At 42.3% G+C, this 20,511-nt stretch overlaps 1 long non-coding RNA gene across 1 annotated transcript; it reads left to right on the forward strand.

The window, feature by feature from the left end:
* Positions 1–2,891: 2,891 nt before the first annotated feature.
* Positions 2,892–6,570, forward strand: LOC138283259 (uncharacterized). Its single transcript, XR_011201156.1, has 2 exons — positions 2,892–2,986; positions 5,060–6,570. It is a non-coding gene; the product is annotated as an uncharacterized lncRNA (long non-coding RNA).
* The last annotated feature ends 13,941 nt before the right edge of the window (positions 6,571–20,511 follow it).

Genomic DNA, 20,511 nt, shown 5'->3' on the forward strand with positions numbered 1-20,511 from the left:
AAGGGTGCCTGTGTTATAAGGAGGATTGTTTTTGTGCAGGAAGGGTAACCTTCCAGTACAAAACAATCTCCTGAGGCATTTTCCTCTTTCTATGTGTGCTGCAGAATGAATCAGAAAATATTCTGTGCTTGTAATTCTGAAATAGATTTAAACATCTTTTCAGACAAAAGAGTTTGGTGAATTTAAAATACTTTGAATTTGATAGAAGGGTAACATTTTGTTATCGACTAATAGTTGATAAGACCTTTATCTCTCCAAATTTTCCAAAACACTATTATATCTGTAAACTTAATATTTTTGTGATACCACAAGGCAAATTTCATAAAACTTGTTGTATGTAAAACTTGGTGAAACAAAAATGACTGTAATAGCTTATATGAATGTGAAATTACAGGTAAACAAGGAAGGCTGTTTTAGCTGAGACGGTGAAAGATAAAAAGATGAGTGTCCTGTATTAACCCATAATGGTGTATATATATATATTTCTATTAAAGGTAATCCAGTGTGCCTATTTTTTGATTGATGCTGCTGTATTTTTGACTCCGCACACTGGGACTCTGCTAACCAAACCCTAGGTCATGTAATCTGACCCCTAAAACCTGTTATAATTGGCTATACTCCTAATTAGCAAATTTAGCTTACCTAAAAGTCCATAGTATGGCACAAGGTGTCCCCAGAGTTTGTAGGAGGGACTGCAGCACTGAATGTGATACCCACTACAGTGACAGTGCAAACATTACTGCAGGCCTACCAATGAAACCTGTCTGTGAAGTTTTAAAACTGCAAATTCGAGCTGCCAAAATAACCACTTTTTGTCAGGCCTAAACCATCCTTTTAAAATATTAATGTCACCCCTATATAGGCCGCACTGCCCATAAGGTATGTATATAAAACTATAAAAAAGTAGGACGTGTAAATGTATAATGCTAAACATGTCTTAACTGTGACAAGGCTCCCAAACCTATTTTTACTATAGCAGGAATGTGCTGCAGGAGGAATCCAAGCTCCAAAAAACTGTCTAAGTCTGAAGGTAAAAATCTTCAGCAGGCAAAAGGTGCCAAAAGTATCCAGCCAATGAGAGACCTTCCTTGGGCACAAAATTAGCATTTCTCCTGCTCTGAGCTTTCCTGCCAAGAGTCAGTGGCTTCACCAGGACTTCATCCAACTGCTATCTGACCTCAAGGAGCACTTCTCAGCCACAGCCTGCTGTCATATACCAGTGGGAATTTTTAACCTCAATTTCAGAGTATAAGTCATAAGGTAACATTTCTGAGTGGGATAAACTAGATTCTGTCCTGCGCTGCATCACAATCTGCCTAATTCACACCTACGTCCCAGTCAAGTGCAACCAGATAACCGTGGTTAGCGCTTAATGTTTTTTTAACTTTAAAAGTTTATATCCTCCACTTTCCTTTTAGGGATTTTTGTAATTTTGGTGTTATTTTGTTCATTCCACATTTTGGTAAATTGGAGTGGAACTTTTCACTGAGCTGTGCTTTCGATTTATAACTGTTTTGGTTCTTCTAAATGCTTTATACATTTTTATACGTAATCCTGTCAGCTCTATGCCACAGCTACCAGGATTGATCTCAGGTATACATTACTGAAAACTTTACTGGAGTGAACAAAAATAGTTACAATATTACTTGTGGTATTCTAAAATACACCCAAGGCAATAATCCATTTATTCAGTATCAGAATTCAGAGGGTTAAGCTAGATATTTTTTGTCCAATAAAATTCTTAATACAACACTTTTAGTGTTTTATTTTTGTAAAAAACATTGCAGAATTATGAACTGGGATCATTGAAACTGAGTAAATCACAAGAGGGGAAATCATAATTTTTATAACACAAAGGGCTCGATTACAAGTAGGACCGCCGTACCTGTGGTGACGGTCCAACCGCCGTATCCTTGGCAGTCGGACTGCCAGCTTTAGATTCTGGCAGTCGGACCACCACAAGACCACTGCGACCGCCAGGATCAGATATCCTGCAGTTGTGGTGGTGCGGAAAGTTGTGGTTAAGCACATCGGTGCTGATGTCAAAACCGACGTACTGATCATGACCTGACTTTCCCCTGGCTTTTTCATGGTGGGAACATGACAATGAAAAGGCTGGTGGAAAGGCAGAGATTGGGGGGCCCATGCACTGCCCATGCCCATGTTGTGGGCAGTGCAGAGGCCCCCTGTCAGCACAGTCGGAATGCGCACTGTCTGCAATGGCAACAGTGCGAATTCCAACTGTGCTGGCGGCACCAACAGTGTGGCGGCATTGGCTTCAGATCTCCCCTTAGAGCTGAAGCCAATGCCGCCGCAGTGTCTCTAGCGTATGGCCCGCAGTAACATCCTAATAGGGTGATCGAGAGGTCACCAGCTTACCACCATCTTCCTAACTGCCGTATTGGTGATCCGACGGTCAGACCGCAAGTATCGTAATCAGGGCCTAAGTCCTCCCCTCATGGACAAAAACAATGGAATCCATTTTGAGCATAAATTATGATACTATGTTAGTTGCCTGTGGGACTGTATGCAGTGAGTCAATCTCACAGAGTGTGAATGTGTTTTCCATTCCGGCCTAAGGAGTTTACCCTTCATAAGCCATATAGGTGTGCAGTTATCATTGTGGCTCACATAACAATACATGTTGCTAGAGCATGGGCTACCTGATGTCAGTAAGCTTGCTTAGCCATTGTGGGCCCTGAGCAGGATAATGGGTTAGTCTGCAGATGGAAATTTATATGTGTGTAATCATGTCCTTGTTTTTATTGACTTGCGTGTTTCACACTTGGAGTGACAAGTTCTAGCTTGGTGTTTCTGACATGTATGCGAGTCAACCATTTGTGTAAAAACTTGTGATTGTAATTTATTGATTTGTCTTTCACATCCATGTAGGTTAATCAGAAGAAGGAGCTATGGAGAGCCATCTCCAGGAAGGTGCAGACTCTCGGGGGTCCACAGCTGGTGGACCACACCACTGTCGGAATAGGTAGGAGAATCTGAGACACAGGGCCCGGAAGATTACGGAGGGCCAGCTGGGGCTGTCCTCCCAATGTGGACAGGGCGCATGTCAGACCATGAACCCCCCAATGGCCAACATTCTGGCGGTGGCCTGCTCACACCTTGATGGGTGTTTGAGGATAGCACAGCCACCACAAGGGGGTGAGTACAGGGCATATTCCTCCCTGTCACATTGCCAAGTTAATGTGTTCTGACAGCTCCCCCTGATGATTAGGGATGAGCCATGTGTAATACAGTAGATGAGTGATTGTATAGGCATGTCATGTCATGTGGTGCATACTGATGTGCCTTGCCTATTGGCCCACGGACCAGGACACAACTGTGTACAATCCACAGACATTTTGCTATCCAGGGACAACATATGGCTGTGCACATTGATCAATGAAGTACTGTTTGTTGTTGTAGTGTGTGTAATGTCTATGCAACAGACAACTATTCCTCAGTGTTACAGGCCAAAGGAGAGGAAGTGATGGATTGCTGACCTCAGCCATGTGTTTGGTCAAATGAGTAGATTGGCATCTGCCACACAGATGCTACTTGTCTTCACCGTGTGATGGGTGCTGGTGCCTCACTACTGTCTGTAATGTGAAGATGCCCATCATACATGTGACAGAGCATACCTTTTTTGGATGGTGCAGCTACAGATCAATACTTTCCCTTGGTAAGTGGGGAATGTCCATTGACATGATTTATGTGCTGTGACTGTTGCCAACATTCCGTGTGCCCACATGTCAGCATATGTCCCTTTCTATTTTGTCAAAATGTGTACACTGCTATTTCATGCATGGTCTACCTGTGTTGATGGGATAATTTCTATATTCCCTCGCATATATGTGCATGCCAACCTGTGTGTGGAATAGGACATTTTCAATGGGGCCACATTTAATGTAGTGCCACATACAGGAGTGTGTCACCATTGATTATTAGCTGTCACATACCCTCATCCGTCATAGCATGTCATTTGGCATGTACAACTTCAGTAGCAATGAGGGGCGAGATGTGTATGATTAGATATTGTAGCCACAATGTGCATTTCTGTGCCACTGATGTGGCATCATGTGGGAAATTGCACTGCAGATGTGTAATGGTGAAGGTTTGTAATCTGACTGTTGACGTGCATCATGGAGTGACTTGCAGTTATGTTGGAATCACATGTGGTTGGGTACATCCATTCATTCACAGACATCTGGGTTTGCTTGATCAAAATGGAGACAGTGGTGTATCTTCCCATTGGGCAACATGCTGAGGGTCTTCTATAAGTACGTGCAAATATCTGTGCCTCTACAACATTCAACAGACTAATGGTGTCTACTGATGCAATCAGATTATGTAATTGTAAGGGGTGACAGACATCAGTGGTGATTTCCCTGGGACTTGTTGATTCGCAATGTTGTGGATTTTAGGGACATATCTCCCTGACAATATGCACATTTTGTCTACAGTGAAAATTTCCTTGCCTGATGTGTTGCACATCTGAGCAACACTAGTGCTACCTCCATGACTCCATTGGGACACATTTCACTTGGGGAATGTGCATTGTTGATATGTTTCCAGTGTGACATGAGTAATTCCATGTCACCCTCTACAAGCTACTGTATTGTTGTCAGAGACATGGCAGGTTTTAGGAGAATCATTCTTATTGTTGTGTTATTGTGTATGTGTCAAATATATGTCTGCATGACCTTGTGTGGGATCTATGGGAAGGAACATAACGTTGGCCTACTATTGTATAACAACAGGTACCTGAGTTATGCTCAATGGGGCAAAGCATTGATGGTGATATGGTCTCCTACTCATTCAGTGGTTACTGTGATTGCACAACTTCAGCCATGTAATTGTAGTTGTCTGAGATCCTGATTTTCCTGTGGGCTACTGTTGACAGTTCAGATGCCATGCATGCATATGGTATGGCACATGTTGGGGTCACTTAGGAGTAGTTTGTTTTTGGGGCTACTTTACATTTTGCCAATGTTTGCAAATCACAGCAATTGTGATCAGGAACGTGTGATTACCCTTTTTCTCTTTGTATTTGCATCATCAGCCCAGGGAAGTGAAGGAGACAGCAAACAGCCGAGTGGGGAAGCATCTGGCCACAGAGCCTCGGGTCAAGACACCACTGACACAGAGGGGCACAGTGACCCAGAGGGCGAGGGGAGTGCCACGAAGGAGATGGGATCTACATCATCATCGGATTCTTCCTCCAGTGGCCACTCCCTAGTGGTGGTGGACCTACCGGGACATACTCCAGTACCATCTTTGTCCACCACCCCCAGTTCTATCGCCACCTCCCTGTTACTCCCCACCCAGTTGGCCATGCCCGTTCAGCCAAGAAGGTGGGCATCTCTATTGCCTCAGGGCCCCCCTGCCACAGCCCCTGTTACCCCTGCTGCTCTGAGTGAGGAGGCTATTGACCTCCTGAGGAGTATCCCTGTGGATCAGACTGCCATTGTGAATGCCACCCAGGGATTGGCCTGCCAACGTCTGCAGACCAATGCTTTCCTGGAGGCATTCATAGTGCCATGCCTGGCCTACAGAGATCTTTTCAGGCTCTCGCCTCCTCACTAATAGCAAACAGTCACCCCCACCTTCTGTGCCCCCAAATCCCTCCTCCCACTTCAAATCCCCCATTCCCTTACCTGTCCAAGCACGCAGACAGATCTGCCCACACCCACCTCAGCACACAAAAGCAGCACACATAAACACAAACACCATAAAACACACTGGCATGCTAGCACTTAACAGACACCCACACACACAACATCAGCCACTACTTTCCCAGACACCGACTGGCCCACATACCACATCAAACATACCTACAGGTACCACAACAACAGGCAGTGACACACCAATCACACCCACCATACCCGCATACACCACCCCAATAGACACATAGACATTCACTACTTCCACCAACAGACACACAGATATTCACCACATTCACCCTACCTGCAAACACCACCCTAACATACACACACACACATCTACCACTCCCACATCACCCAACACCTCCACCTTCCAGCCCCCAAGACATGCAAATGCCCACACTAACATACGCAACAGACACCACCTAAACATAAGCGTACCCCCCAAACACACACATCCAAGACATCCACACCAACACACCAGACAACCACTCCCTCAACCTCCAAAACCCAATCCTCTCTGATGAACATCCCCGTGTTCCTAAGGAAAGTTATTTTGTATGACCTTTCCCTTTTCTCTGTTGCCTCCATACCCGTCCCTAACCCAAGAGGCCCTAACGCACTTCCCAATACATCCCTTCCACCTCCAAGTCCTCCCCTGTCACACCTGCCCCCACAGCAAGCACCCACACCCCTCTCTCCCAAGAAGAAACCCACTCCTCTGAAGTAACAGTCCACCCCACCCAAACTCACCCATCCCAAATCCGTCACACCGCCCCAAGGATGGTCCCTGAGGTGCCTGCCTGACCACTTGATACCCCTTACTATGGAGGTTTCCTATCAGTAATAGTTTTATAAGAGATTATAAAATGGATTGGCCAATGGCCTTGGGCAATTTTCATTTGGTTAACAGTTTTTTTGGGGGGTACACATTTGTCCTGCAATTCCTTTTCTACCTTTATGTTGTTCCTGATTAATTTGTGTTGTCTGCCTACAGTCACTTGTGTTTCAGCAAGATTGATGATCCATTTGCTGTTGTTCGCAATATCTGACTTTGTGGGCAGTACTGGTGTCACCCAAGACAAAAGTATATGTTGACTGTATGAACATGTTTGTTAATGCAATTGTGGTGTCATTGCATTGTGTTCTGTTTAGTATTTCATCTTCTGTTGTCCAATGTTAGCATGTGTAGTGTTAGACTTGTCCCCTGATATTTATTGAAAATGTGTCTCATGTGTGGGAGCTCACGTTTTGTTTGTCCAGAGATGGAGGGTGTTCAATTGGGCTAGCTTATTTTGCATTTGCCTGTGCATGTGTCCATTTTGTTGTGTGTACCTTGCAGCCACTTCATTTAAATGTTTGGACTATGCTGCTCCTGCTGCTGTATTTGCTTTCTTGACTTGCACTTCCACATAGTGCAGAAAGGCATGTCACTTGGCTCTAGTATTGTTTGTCTCTGAGATACCTGAAGGGCCAGTTCCTGTGCAAATGTTGTTTTAGGGGCATGTGCAAAGTGGTATATGTCCCAGTGCAGCATCCTTCCCTGAGTGGTTCTGATACCCCCATCCTTATTATGCGGTTATTGTTTACATTGTGCGCTTTGGATATTTGCCTCTCAGACTACTGTGCATCCCAGTTTCCTTCCATTGTGTTGCAATGTGGGTGATGTGTGGGTCCACTGCAGGGCTGTTTAATGTGAGGGGTGTTTGTGTTCCATGACACATCCATACATATGTGCATTCAATCTGAGGACAGTCCATGGTATGTGAGGAATGTGAGGGTGTTAGTTGTATTGTCAGATGTAATGTTGCTGTGTTGTTGGTGATATGTGGCACAATCTTGTGTACACTTCACTGTCCCTGTGCCTGCCTGAGATGGTCAGACGTGTGTTTTGTGTAGCGTGACAGTGCAGTGTGCATGACCTGCCCAAAGGGGGCATTTAATGGCTGTGAATATATCCTTCTGTTTGAATGACTCCAACTGTGTACACAATAACAAGTGTACTTGGTGCCCGTAGCGTGACCCCTATATTGTGTGGCTGACAGTGCAACAATCTGTTGTTGAGCTTAATAACACAGGTAGGTGTGTGTACTTACGGTCGGTTGCATCCACGGCGCTGTGGATTTTGGGCTCCATCAATGATCAGCAGCAGTGGCAGGACGTGTGTGACGGGCTTCATGGTGTGGCAGATGTGTTAGGCTGCCTGCAGGTGAGTTGCTCCCTTTATACTTTCTGTTTCTTCCTGCTGAGATGTGGTGGTTGGGCCACCACAGTTACATTGGCGGTGTACAACCTCATGATGTGTCTGGCCTGGCCTGTTTGTGCTGCCTCGTGATCGCGACAGTCTGTGCTGCCTGGTGGTGCCTGCGGGACCACAGCGTTCTTTGCTCTATAGGCCCACATGACTCGTAATACAGTGGTTCAACCGCCAAGTCAATGGTGGTCGGACCGCTGCCATGGTGATGTACAGACCACCAAACTCGTAATGAGGCGCTGAGTTTCTGTTTGAAAAGCTGAGATAGTGTTATTAGAGTTAGAGAGATATTAAGGAATATCATCTGCATATATTTATTATTTCAATATCTTCATTTTGTCTACTAATGAAGGGTTCTATTTGTGATGATAATTGAAGGGTGGATAGGGGATATCCCTGCCTAAATTCTCTCTGGAATGTAAAATAATTTGATAATATACCACTCACAAATATAGCAGCTTTTGGAGATGAGTATTGTAAAGAAATTAAGACCCAAAACACAACCATTTCAATGTATCAAACATTAAATGGCATCCAATATGACCAATGTTATCTCAGCATCCAATGGAATAGCAGCCAATGTGTAGGGGTGTTTTGATACTTTACTAATAATAACGAAAAAACAAATACTATTATCTAAGAGAAAACAACCTTTCACAAAGCCAACCTGTTCTAATTCAATTCATTTAGATAAAATACTCTCTAATTGTAATGCAAGGAATCAATATTAACTAGAGAGACTGGTCTGCAAGTTCTACATTTTTAGCATTTTAACTGCATCATCAATCCTCTTATGAGATACTTTTATCTTGATGTTGGAGAAATCAATTTCTTCTAAATTTGAATGTAGTTGAAATAATCATTAATCTGTGTGTGTGATGGCTGTGTTTAGGAGTATTAAGTTACTTATAATATTTGGCAAATTCTTCTAAAAGTCTTCAATTTTAAACATTATTGTATCAATAATACCAACAATTTAATCAATTATAATTAATTCCTTTCTAAGTTTCAAATAATTTGCTAACAACCTCTCTGTTTTGATTTGGCCTCCACAGTATCTAGAGTTCTGTTGTAATACAAAGGATGAAATCTGTCCAGAGGATTCCTTATTAAATTGCAGTTTCACTTCAATTATTTTATTTATTAATTCTTAATATCTGGAATTATAGTATTTATATTCAAGCATTTCACTAGTGTTCAATGTGGCGATTGATATTTTCCCACTTTTTTATTTTCCTTCATATATTTAATAACAAAACCACTCACAGGTGCTTTAAAAGCAACCCACATAATGGGTAAAGTTGTAACATGGGAGGTATTATTACTAAATAATTTATTGGTAAAATCCTGAAAAAACATCAACAGAAGGATTTAAAGGGTGTGAGTAAATTAATCTCCATCTTCTAGGATGTGGCTGAAATTTGATTGTCACTATCGTTAATTACAGGACCCTGAGCAAATACGAGTCTAGATCCAATTTCTGCATGTAAAAGTTCTGTGCTAAACACTTTCTCATAAATAAATAATCAATTCTGGATTGTGTATGATGTGCTGGACAATACAATCTGCACTTCTTTATGGATGGATTATAATAGCTCCATATATTAATCAAATATTTCTGGGAGATGGGAAAACAAAATGCATGATGCAGTTTATTGGGTATAAACTTAAGTTTGGAATTTCCACCTAAGATGGGATCTAATATTCTGTTGCAATCACCTCCCATAACAAAATATTCACCATTATTTTTTAAAATCAGTTTTGCAATATCCTTTCAAAAAGAAGTACTAATTAATGTGGGGAAATAAATATTGAAGATTGTAATTGCAATATTATTAGTCAGTACTTCCAGTGCCGTCCATCTACGTTCCACATCTTTATTTTGTGATACAAAATTAACATTCAAATGTTTGTTAACAAGTATTGCACCTTTGTTTGCAAAGCTACATATACAAAAACATGGCCTAACCAACATCTATTAACGTTTAATGCCTCTGGCTCAGGTAAATGCAATTCTTGTAAATGAACAATATCTTCATTTAAATTGACTAGATAGAACATGCTTTTTATTGGGGTTCCTAAACCCTTAGCGTTCCATGATATTTCTATATCTGTAATAAACAAAGGATGAATAGAACAACAATGTGCTTACAATATTATTATATCGATCATAGACAGCATGCATCTGGCGCTCTTGTTGTTGAAGCGCCACTTGACAAGATGCTGGAAGTCCTCCATGGTGCCTTTGTATCTCAATGGAGGGTTGAGGTGCTACACTAGTGTACAACGAAGGACTGTGCCTTGCGCAGGGAGGAATACCACGGCCCATGCAAATGTCCCATCACCATGATATATGATGATATGCTTGAAATTTTCAAATCCCAAGAGGAGAGCGCTGAGTAGACTTCTTTCAATACCTTTACATAAACCACTGCTCTGTATTTAGGTGAGCACTACTCAAGGTCCACCCTCTCTCTTCTGTTGGGACATGCACCCAGAAACGCTCACCATATTCCACTACTGGTTTTGGTGCATTGGTACGCGGAACCACTAAATCCAGAGAAGTGACATCACTATGGATTTGGGTATTGGTTACACACCCACACAAACGTCCCACTTAGACACAACACAGGTCCAAGAAGCGTAGTGCTGAAATGACAGCTTAGGGGTGGTTTTGGTTTCAATTAGGTTTTTTTTGTTTCCTCTTCCTTTTGTTCTGTTTGTTGTTATCAATGAGTTCATGAACAATAATCATCTGCCACTAGAGTCCTATGCACCTACTGATAATATATCTATCACTGGTCCAACCACTGTGGTTTGCAAATTATGATATACATCTTGGATTGTACCCTGCATGCTGTGTCCATGACTCTGTGTCCATATACATATGTCATGTATATGTAAATGCTCACGCAACAAAATGTAATGAAGTTTGTATTTTAACAAGAAGGATTGTAGACAGTAAATTTAATAAACTGATTGTTAAGAAAGAGCATATACCTATGAAGAGTTTGATGAAAGAGAGGGGCATATTTAAGAGCCCCTAGTGCCACTGGAGCGTCACTTTTTTGTGATGGTCCGATGGCGCAATGCCCTGTGCCATTTTTACAAGGTGGTGTTAAGCCACTTTTTGTGGCTTAATGCCACCTTGTAAATACAGCCCCTTCACATGCAGCACTTTGTGTGGACGGGGTGTGCAATTGGTGTTGCTGTGGTGTGCCACAGCAACACACATTGCATTATGACCCTGCCTCAGATTTGAGTTTACATAAACCTGAGGCAGTGCCAAAATCTAACACCACCCCTGGGGTGGTGTTAGCATGGCGCAACAAGGATAAATGCTTGCATTTTACCTCGGTTTTTGCTCTTTCTATGTGTGCTGCATTTTGCAGCACACATAGAAAGAGCAAATTACCATTTAGGATTTTTTTGTGAAGGAAGGTGTTTCTTCCTGCACAAAAACAATCTCCCCCCTCAACGCAGCCATCAATGCAGTATGGTGCAAGGGTTGCTGTGTTGGTGCACAGCAGCACATTTAGCACCAGCGCAGGGGTGCGCCGTATTCTAGTAAATATGGCGCATCTCTGCATTTTAACAATGACACTGCGTGATGGTGCCAAATTTGTCACAGGGCTGCGCACCATAATTTTCTGTTAAATCTGGCCCACAGTTTGAAAAAGATAAAAGAGAATGCTGAAATATAAAAAAAGAAGTAGGAAAGAAAGTTAAACTAATGAAAAACAACAGTATAAGCCAAATAAATGATGACTGAAAAACATACATATGATGCATATTTTACTGTTTCAGTGGAATGTAGAAGCTACAAAGATGAACTAAAATGTAGTCAGACAGTCATGATACCATGGAAACATGAAGAGAAGGAGAGAACAACTATAAAAAGGAAACTATAACATCAGAATAACAAATATGATCTATTAAAAATTCAGTATAGTGACTATATTAATTTTGGCATTGTAAGTTAATAGCGAATCATGTTTTAGATGTCTCTATCTATTCTTCTCTACATTCATACAGATATTTATTAAATGTATAAAGATCATTGTAAGTCGTTGTCTCATGCAATTGACCTTAAATCGACATGCATGAATCATGCCAAACCTAGCATTTACAGCTCTTAACTGTAGGCCCACAGACAGAAATTGTTTTCTTCTGTCAGTTAGACCCTTATCCACATCTTGAGAAAAACAAAGTTTATGACCTGACCACATAATTTAGTTCTTCATTTTAACCACATTATGAACCATAAGGAGTTTCATATGTTCAAGAATTAAGAGAATAACACCTCTAGTTTAAAGGCTGCTTTTATCCACTTCTATGAGCTCTTGGAATGTTTAAACATGTGGAGGTAGGGTGATCCAAAATATTTGAAAGGAAAGTTTTGAAAAAGTGCATGATGCAGTTTTAGAAAAAGTGTAAGTTCTAAGATTATTTCTGTGATTTCAATCTTCTAGATCCTCAGTATGTTTCTTGAGTTCATCAACTTCCAATTGTGCTTTCCTCTTTTAGTAGAAATATCCTGATGTCACTCACTCTTTCTTTCTTTCTGATATTCCTTTATCCATAAAAAAATCTACTCAATAATTTGTAAAGTTTTGTTAGTATCTTCCATACAAGACTTCAAAGGACTTATTTGTACCAAAAGCAGTTCCATAGATGTAGGTGAGGGAGATTTCACTGGAAAAGGCTGACCTTTTTATGTCTACTATTAGTGGGTATTGTGAACAAGCTTTTATTTTATGTTTGTACTGAAGGAATTTCCATAGGAGGTAATTTAGCTTTTTGCGACAACTTCTCTGCCATTGTTTTATTTCAGCTGCATTCAAATAATATTTATGAACAATTATGGCTTTTAAGGATTCCAGAGATTAGTCTATTAGATGATTTCTAATATATTATCTCTATACACTTAAAACATTTAACTAAATTATTTACAGAATGAGACTTTCACAATTAAGTATTTTAAAGATATTTAGTATTTCAATAGTATGGGCAAAAAAGGCATTTTCTGAGGAGATATTGAAGAAACATAAAAATTGAATTTGTATTTTTTGTCTGTTACAGTTATTTTGACAGTCTCATTTGAATATAAAATGATCCATATACATAATAAATTCAAAGACAATACAACCATAGCACACTGTAGATTGATAGAAAGGAATCCAAGAATGTATCTCTTTGATCGATCACAATGGTATTATCAGGTCTTCTGTGTTTCAAAAAAGAGTTTTATATACCAAAGTAAGGATCCCCCATCAAGAGTAGTTCGCTGTTTGGCCAACAGCGAACTACTCTTGACGGGGGATCCTTACTTGCGAGCACTGGGCTTACCATGGCCCGTGCAAATTAAACTCTATTGTTCTTGTATTTCTTCCTACATACCTTTGGAAGATTTAATTACATTTACTCTACCTCGCAAACCCTATTGGACAGGTGGAATTTCCTCATCTAAGTGGAACTTTTTTCTTGTGGACAGACGTATCTTACAGTGAAGCTTTTGCTTCAGGATTCATGTAAATTCAATTTTTCTTATTCTTGGAAGTATTATTGCCTTGTCAATGTAATTTTATTGATGAAACACCTGTTGGCTGTCCATTTAAACATCTGGAATGAAGATACTTATGTAACATATGAACTGAATCTCTACTTTTCCTCTGAATAAAAGAAGATTACTACATGTGGATTGACTACGTATGGTATATAAAACTCTTTTTGGAAACACAGAAGACCTAATAATATCATTGGGATCGATCAAAGAGATAGATTCTTGGACTCCTTTCTATCAATCTACAGTGTGCTTTGGTTGTATTGTCTTTGAATTTATTATGTATTTGTATGCATATCTCAACTTGTTGGTAGCAGGGTAGACAGCCATTTAGCACCTTAGGTGGACCTCAGAATTAAGAGGTTTCCACCTTTGCATATTGGGACACTTATGGGAAGTGCATTTTGTTCATTTACCATTGCTTATCACTTCACTGTTTATGTGTGCATAAAATGATCCATGTAAAGGAGACAGTGATGGAAAAAACAATGGTAACAAAATGGCGTAATAGTTCACAGTATAAAAGTATATGCTTCATTACAATTAAGGGTCTCCTCATTTTAATTAAAAGTGGCAGTTTCCTAGGCGCATAATAAAGAAAGAAAACCACCACATGGAGTTGGATATCAAGCATCAGATTCCTGGCTATTCATTCCTCTCTCCGACACATAACAATTTGTGAACAGGACTTCTGACAAGGAGCAAGAGGTCTAGGCTTCCATCTGGTCTGGCTTCCAAGCCACGCCTCCAGTAAGGATTATACCTGATCATTCTCCATGTGTTTAACATATGTCTAGATCATTGTTTACTTTATTTCAATTTGTTTTCAAATTAAATAAAATGTGTTATCATTTGTGTATGTGTTTGATGGAATGCTTGTTTCTGCATCTTCTGTGTATTGATTTGCAGTTCAAATTATCAGAAAAGTTTAGGCCAGGGTCCAGAATCCCAATAACAACTCAGTAGAGGGTCCCAGGATTCCAATAATGATAATATGGAGGTCCACAGAAGTCAAAACGTTGAGAAACATAGGAGTAAGGAGCTACCTAAACATCAGTTATTGAGAATGCTCAATGAGTTGGGTACAGATCATATCATCCAGAGAGGTATTAATGTTGCTTTTTACCGATACATCAAATAATTACATGCTCAATGACCTAGATTGTATTAGGTGCAGATTGCAGAAAATATAGCAAATGCTCAATAGCTGTGGCTGTCCCTTGTGTTGAGAGACAAATTAGACAACCCATTGTCAAGGGAGGAATTGAGAACTGCACTGAAGGAGATACAAGGAGGGAAGACTCCAATGCCAGATGGTCTTCCAAATAAATTCTTCTGGTGTGCACCACATTTATAAGAGGACAAACAAACGGAGAAGTGGACAAAAGTCTTGGAGATGGTTTGACTGCTGAAGTCAATGCATGAAATAGTGATTGTAATGATATCCACGTATGGTAAAGATCAAATGTGCTATCAGTCATATAGACTCCTTAGTAAGACAGAGCCGGGATACTTGGTGATACTGTCATTGGTATACCTGAATCGGTCCAGCTCACTATTAGGATGTAGCACAGTGACCACCCTACAAATGCTGGCTCATATCAAGAATTTTCTGGAAATTAATGAGGGAATTACTTAGTGAGATCCCTCAATATGAAAAAGTGTTTGACTCTGTGGAGTGGGAGTTCCTAATGAAGAGCTTAAGAGATATAATTTCAGTCACAAATTTCTCAGTTAGGTTTAATTGTTAAAGTCTCATGTTATAGCTAGAGTGAAGATTAATGGAGTTGTTTCTGGCAGTTGGGAGCTTCGATGCACTGATAGTCATGATTGTCGCCTCTCAACCAGTCCTGTTCACACTATGCATTGTATGTGTCCCTTCTAACAAGAGGTCAATGTGTCCCTCATCTGATAACACTGATATCCTGGATATGGGATATAGTAGTGAGAAAAGTGTTAAAAATCACCCATTCGCTGTGAATGCTGAGATTGGGGGTCTCTCTTGTTTTGTAGAACTAAGACAGCATACAAGTGTTGTGGAATGTATATGAGCTGTTTGTCAAAGAGTGGGAGATGTGTACAATGAGGATACATTTTAATAATTTCATGAGGCACAAGACCACTTTGGGATCAAACTGGGTCAGTTTTTACTATAAGTACAACTGACAGGGGCTGTAAGACTTTCATAGGGAGGATCCAAAGGTAGAAAATATATTGTTGAAAAAAGGGGTAGACTTTATAGAGCCCTGTCTGTAAGGATTCCCTGGTGACAACGCTGGGAATTAAGGCTAGATAAAGGGACAGGGGTGGACTTGAAGAGCAGATACTGGAAACCAACTTGTAAAAAATATTAATTTACAAAAAATAACTTTCTCACTAGCTCTCTCTCTTTTGCTCCTTTTCTCTATATTGTGCTTTTTTCTCTTTTGTGCCTCTTCTCTGTAATGTGCAGTTTTCTCGCTTATCCCTTTTCTCTTTTTAATGGGCCTCTGCTCTTTTGTGCCTTTTGTTCCTTTCTACCTTTTAACCTCATTTGCAGTTCCCACAGGGCCCCTGTGCATTTTTCTGCCTCTCACCTTCCCGCCTCTTACCTGTTCCTCTTGCATCACCTTCCCAACTCTTCTTCCCGTTCCTAGAAGCCTCACCAACAGGCCCTGCACTCCTACCCCCCCAAGACCTACTTAATTACAACTGCTGCACAACTGCTCAGTGCATGCACGCAGTGGGCCGGCTACTGGTATGCCAAAAGTGCACCTAAGGCAAGCCTGTCTGCACCTGTCCACAACTGGACTGTGCCTAGCACCAGAAAACCTAGTCCAATCACCCTCCAGCGATATTCCACAACTCTCTTTCAGGCGCTCGACCCAGGACACCGCTCCCTCCACTGCTGCTGAACTGTGCCACACGTCACAGTAGGTACTTTCAATTGCAGCCACTGCCGGTTCTCCATCAGCCACACACACACCCCACACAAAAGCCTGAAACACCTCCAACAACCCCACACACCCTGCACGCCACAGTAAACTATTACATCAATAATCACTCGTGTGCATGTTACTCTGCACATTATCACTCAGCAAACGCACAACAAAATCTGGGACCTTGTGAGGACCTCCTCTTCATCACAGAAACCTGTCTCAACTCTACTGTATATCAGCACTTGACATTGCTGCAGCAATCCCGAAAGGCTACAAGATCACATGGCCGGATGGCTCCCAGAAGGCAGGAGGAGGACTCACAATCATCTATAATAAATCCATCAAATTTTCAACATTTGCGTAGAAAGACACATACACTTCAAGCTGCACATCTCGGACAACTTCATCATGAAAAGGACCTTTGCCTTCTGATCCCCCAGACCACAAGACTCCTTTACCAGACTCATCATCAACTTTGTCACTCCATTCACCATCAACTCCATAAACTCCATAATGGTCAGGGACCTCAACTTCCACCTGGAGGGTTGAACTGGCTCCTGCTCCACTCTTAAGCACTCTTGGAAAGTCTGGGCAACATCTCTCTTTTACTTCTTGTGCCCACACATCCCTCTTCTGCTTCAGTGCTACCTTGACCTTCTGACTAATGTTGGTGTCTGTGTCCTGCTGTTTTTCCTGCTAGCTGCTCATTCTGCCCCTGACTCTTCATTCTGCAACTTTTGTTCCTCTCAGAGGCCCCTTTTTGCATCTTTTGCTCCTCTTACTGTTCTGTTTTGCATCTTGGTCTCTTCTGTCAGTTTTGTCCCCCTGACTTGCTCCGTCAATCACATTTTCCCACCTTGCTACTGTCAATGGACTGTCCTGCTCTCCCTGCTGGACTTCACCGCTCTTGCTGACCTCACTCACCCACACCTGAACTCTTCCCACTCTCCAAGGCTTTACTTAATGGAGATCACAGTGCAACCACATTGAGTAGGTGCCCAGATATATATCTCCTGCTTCAGAGCAACCTTGACCTCACCTTGCCTTTCTGCCTCATGTTGGTGTCTGTCTCCTGCCATTTTTCCTGTTAGCTGCTTATTCTGCACCCGACTTGGTAACTACTCTTTCTTTGTTTGTTTTCTCAGTTTTATCTGTCCCCTGTCTCAGTGTAACTGCTTCTCTGTTCACCCTTTGTTCCTCTCAACTACTCCTTTTTGCATCTTTTGTTACTTTTACTGCTCCATTTTGCATCTTGGTCTCTTCTGTCAGTTTTTGCCCTCCAACTTGCTCCACTAATCCCATTTTCCAACCTTGCTGCTCCCACCGGACTTTCCTGGTCTCCCCGCTGGACTTTCCTGCTCTTGCTGAGCCCACCCACCAAGCTCAAGCTTCTCACACTCGAAGGTTGCATGCCAAAGGCAAGCACTTCTGTGCCTGGACCACACCCCGCACCAGGAACCCTGAAACAAATGCCTCCCACAGCTACACAGTCGACGTACTCCATCTACCTAACCCTGGATGCCACCACAAATGCTGCTCCCAAGCTGCATCTCAGTCTACGATGGGCCACTTTGCCTGCTCGTATTGACACTTCATATGCCTGCAAACACACACACTCCCACAGCCCACAGAACAGCCTCAACCAAGTCAGAACTCAAGATCCGCACTCCTACAGCACCACACACCCACCCCACACAACAACACTCACATATGTATATGGTCCTCAACACAAGCTCACCAGACAAGTACTCCATCAAGATTTAGGACCCCCTCATCTCCAACTTACCGGACCTCCTTTTCCTGGCAGAAACCTGGCTCAATCTCACTCAGTGCCAGGCGTCCTACTGTTTACAAAATCCTGCACCAGGAGGGACCCCTTAAACCAGGGGAGGACTCACCCTCATTCACCGGGACACCATCAAGTGTACCTTCTACATTGACCCAGGCTCCACTTTTATGGCACACATGCATGTCAAGCTTCAGACAGACAGTAAAACCAAGATCAAAGGCACCCTTGCATACCAGCCTCAAGGACCTTACACCCATGCAGCAACCTTCTCACTGACCTCATTGCACCCCTCACTATGGGCACCAAAAGACTTCATATTCAACTTTCATCTTACTGACCCCAAGGATTCCAACTCCACATACTTGCTTGAAAGTCTACAGAACATCAGCCTCACACAGCCTGTATAAGGCCCTACCCACATGGCCGGACACACTCTGTACTCCATCTTCTCCTCCAGCAACAAGGTTAATGTCAGCCACATTGTTCCACTCACATGGACGGACTACTCCCTCACCCACTTCCACATAGCAGAGCCACCAACCATCCCTTAGGAGTCTAGAAACACCCCAAAGCACTGCTTGAAGTGACAGAGTGGCTCAACACCCTCCTCCTAAACTACCCAAACCATGAACAACCTCATGAAGGACACAAACAACTTCAACAACTGAATCACCACCAGCACCAATACCCTGTTTCCCCTGAAAAAACACCAAACCCAAAAGATCAAACAAGCAGACTCACTGGTACAAAGCTGACCAGAGAGCCTAAAAATGTTTGCAAACAACTTTAAAGGAAATTGAGAACCATCTCAGGAACTACCAGAAGAAACACCTACAAGGCCGCACTTAGACACTATCAAGAGAAAGAAACCACGAAAAAAGGCCCTGATCCTGCAAGTCAAATCTAACTCCAACAACTGCAGGGAACATTGTTAAGGAATTAACTAACTCAACAGTCGCAATCAGCACCTCCACCCCTACACAAGAACTCTGCAGCAACCTCTCCATCTTATTCCAAGAATAAATCACCAAGATATAATGCAACTTCATACCTCAGCCATTCCCCACCAACCTTTTCAGCCTGATAACTTCATCAACCAAAGACTACCAACTGACAGCATGGAACTCTATATCTATCAAAGACACTGTAGCAACAATGAAGACAATTTATTCAAGGGCACCCATAGTCCCCTGCCTCCATCATATCTACAACCTAGGAAAAGCCACATTCAGAACTGCACTCACTTCCAACATCAATACCTCTCACAAGATTGCAGTGCTCCCAGATAGTTGCAAACACACTGAAGTCACCTTTCTTTCAAAAACCTTCAGTCAACCCCAACTAGCGACCCGTATCGCTGCTCCTATTCTCAGTCACCGTCATTGAGAAGACCATCATCAGACAACTCTTTGACCACCTAGAATGCCACAAACTCCTGGATGAATCACAATCAGGATTCCAAAACAACTACAGCACTGAAACAGCCCTCATTGCTGCCATAGACAGCATTTGCACAACCCTCGACCGCGGAAAGAGAGCCACCATAATCCTCTTCAACCTTTCTGCCGCTTTCTACACTCTCTCCCACCACACACTCATGACCAGATTGCACACAGCAGGAATACAAGGCCGAGCACTGAAATAGATAGATTCCTTCCCCTACGGAAGAACAAGAGTCAGGCTCATGCTGTTCACATCAGAACCCAAGGACCTCATCTGCGGAGTTCTGCAGGGATCATCACTCAGCCCCACACTTTTCAAAATGCACATGACTCCTCTGCTTAATATCATCAGATCCCACTGAATCAACATTACTTCCTTGTTTGATTACACCCAGCTCATTTATTACCTCTCATACGACACTGGCACTATCAAGACAAACTTCAAACAGTGCATGACCAGCGTAGCCAATTGAATGAAAGAAAGCTGCCTCAATCTGAACACTGACAAAGCTGAAGTGAGGATCTTCGGAGTAAGAGCTCATCTTGGGACTCCAACTGGTGGCCTGCTGAACTCAGTCCCACATCCACCCCAAATAACCACACTAGGAACCTAGGCCTCAACATGAAGTCACTGGCCAGTGCCATCACCTCCTCATGCATTCACATCCTCACATGTTACGTAAAATCTTCAAGTGGCTCCTACTGGACATCAGACGTACCATCATGCAGGCCCTAATCACAAGCAAACTGGACTACAGCAAAGAACTCTACACATTCATCCTAACCCATCTTCTTCACAGACTTCAAGCCATCCAAAATGCCACCACCAGACTCGTCCTCGACCTCCTGCTCCTCTCCCACACTACACCGCTCCTTAGAGAGCTC

Source organism: Pleurodeles waltl, chromosome 3_1, assembly GCF_031143425.1.
Source record: "Pleurodeles waltl isolate 20211129_DDA chromosome 3_1, aPleWal1.hap1.20221129, whole genome shotgun sequence".
NCBI lineage: Eukaryota > Metazoa > Chordata > Amphibia > Caudata > Salamandridae > Pleurodeles > Pleurodeles waltl.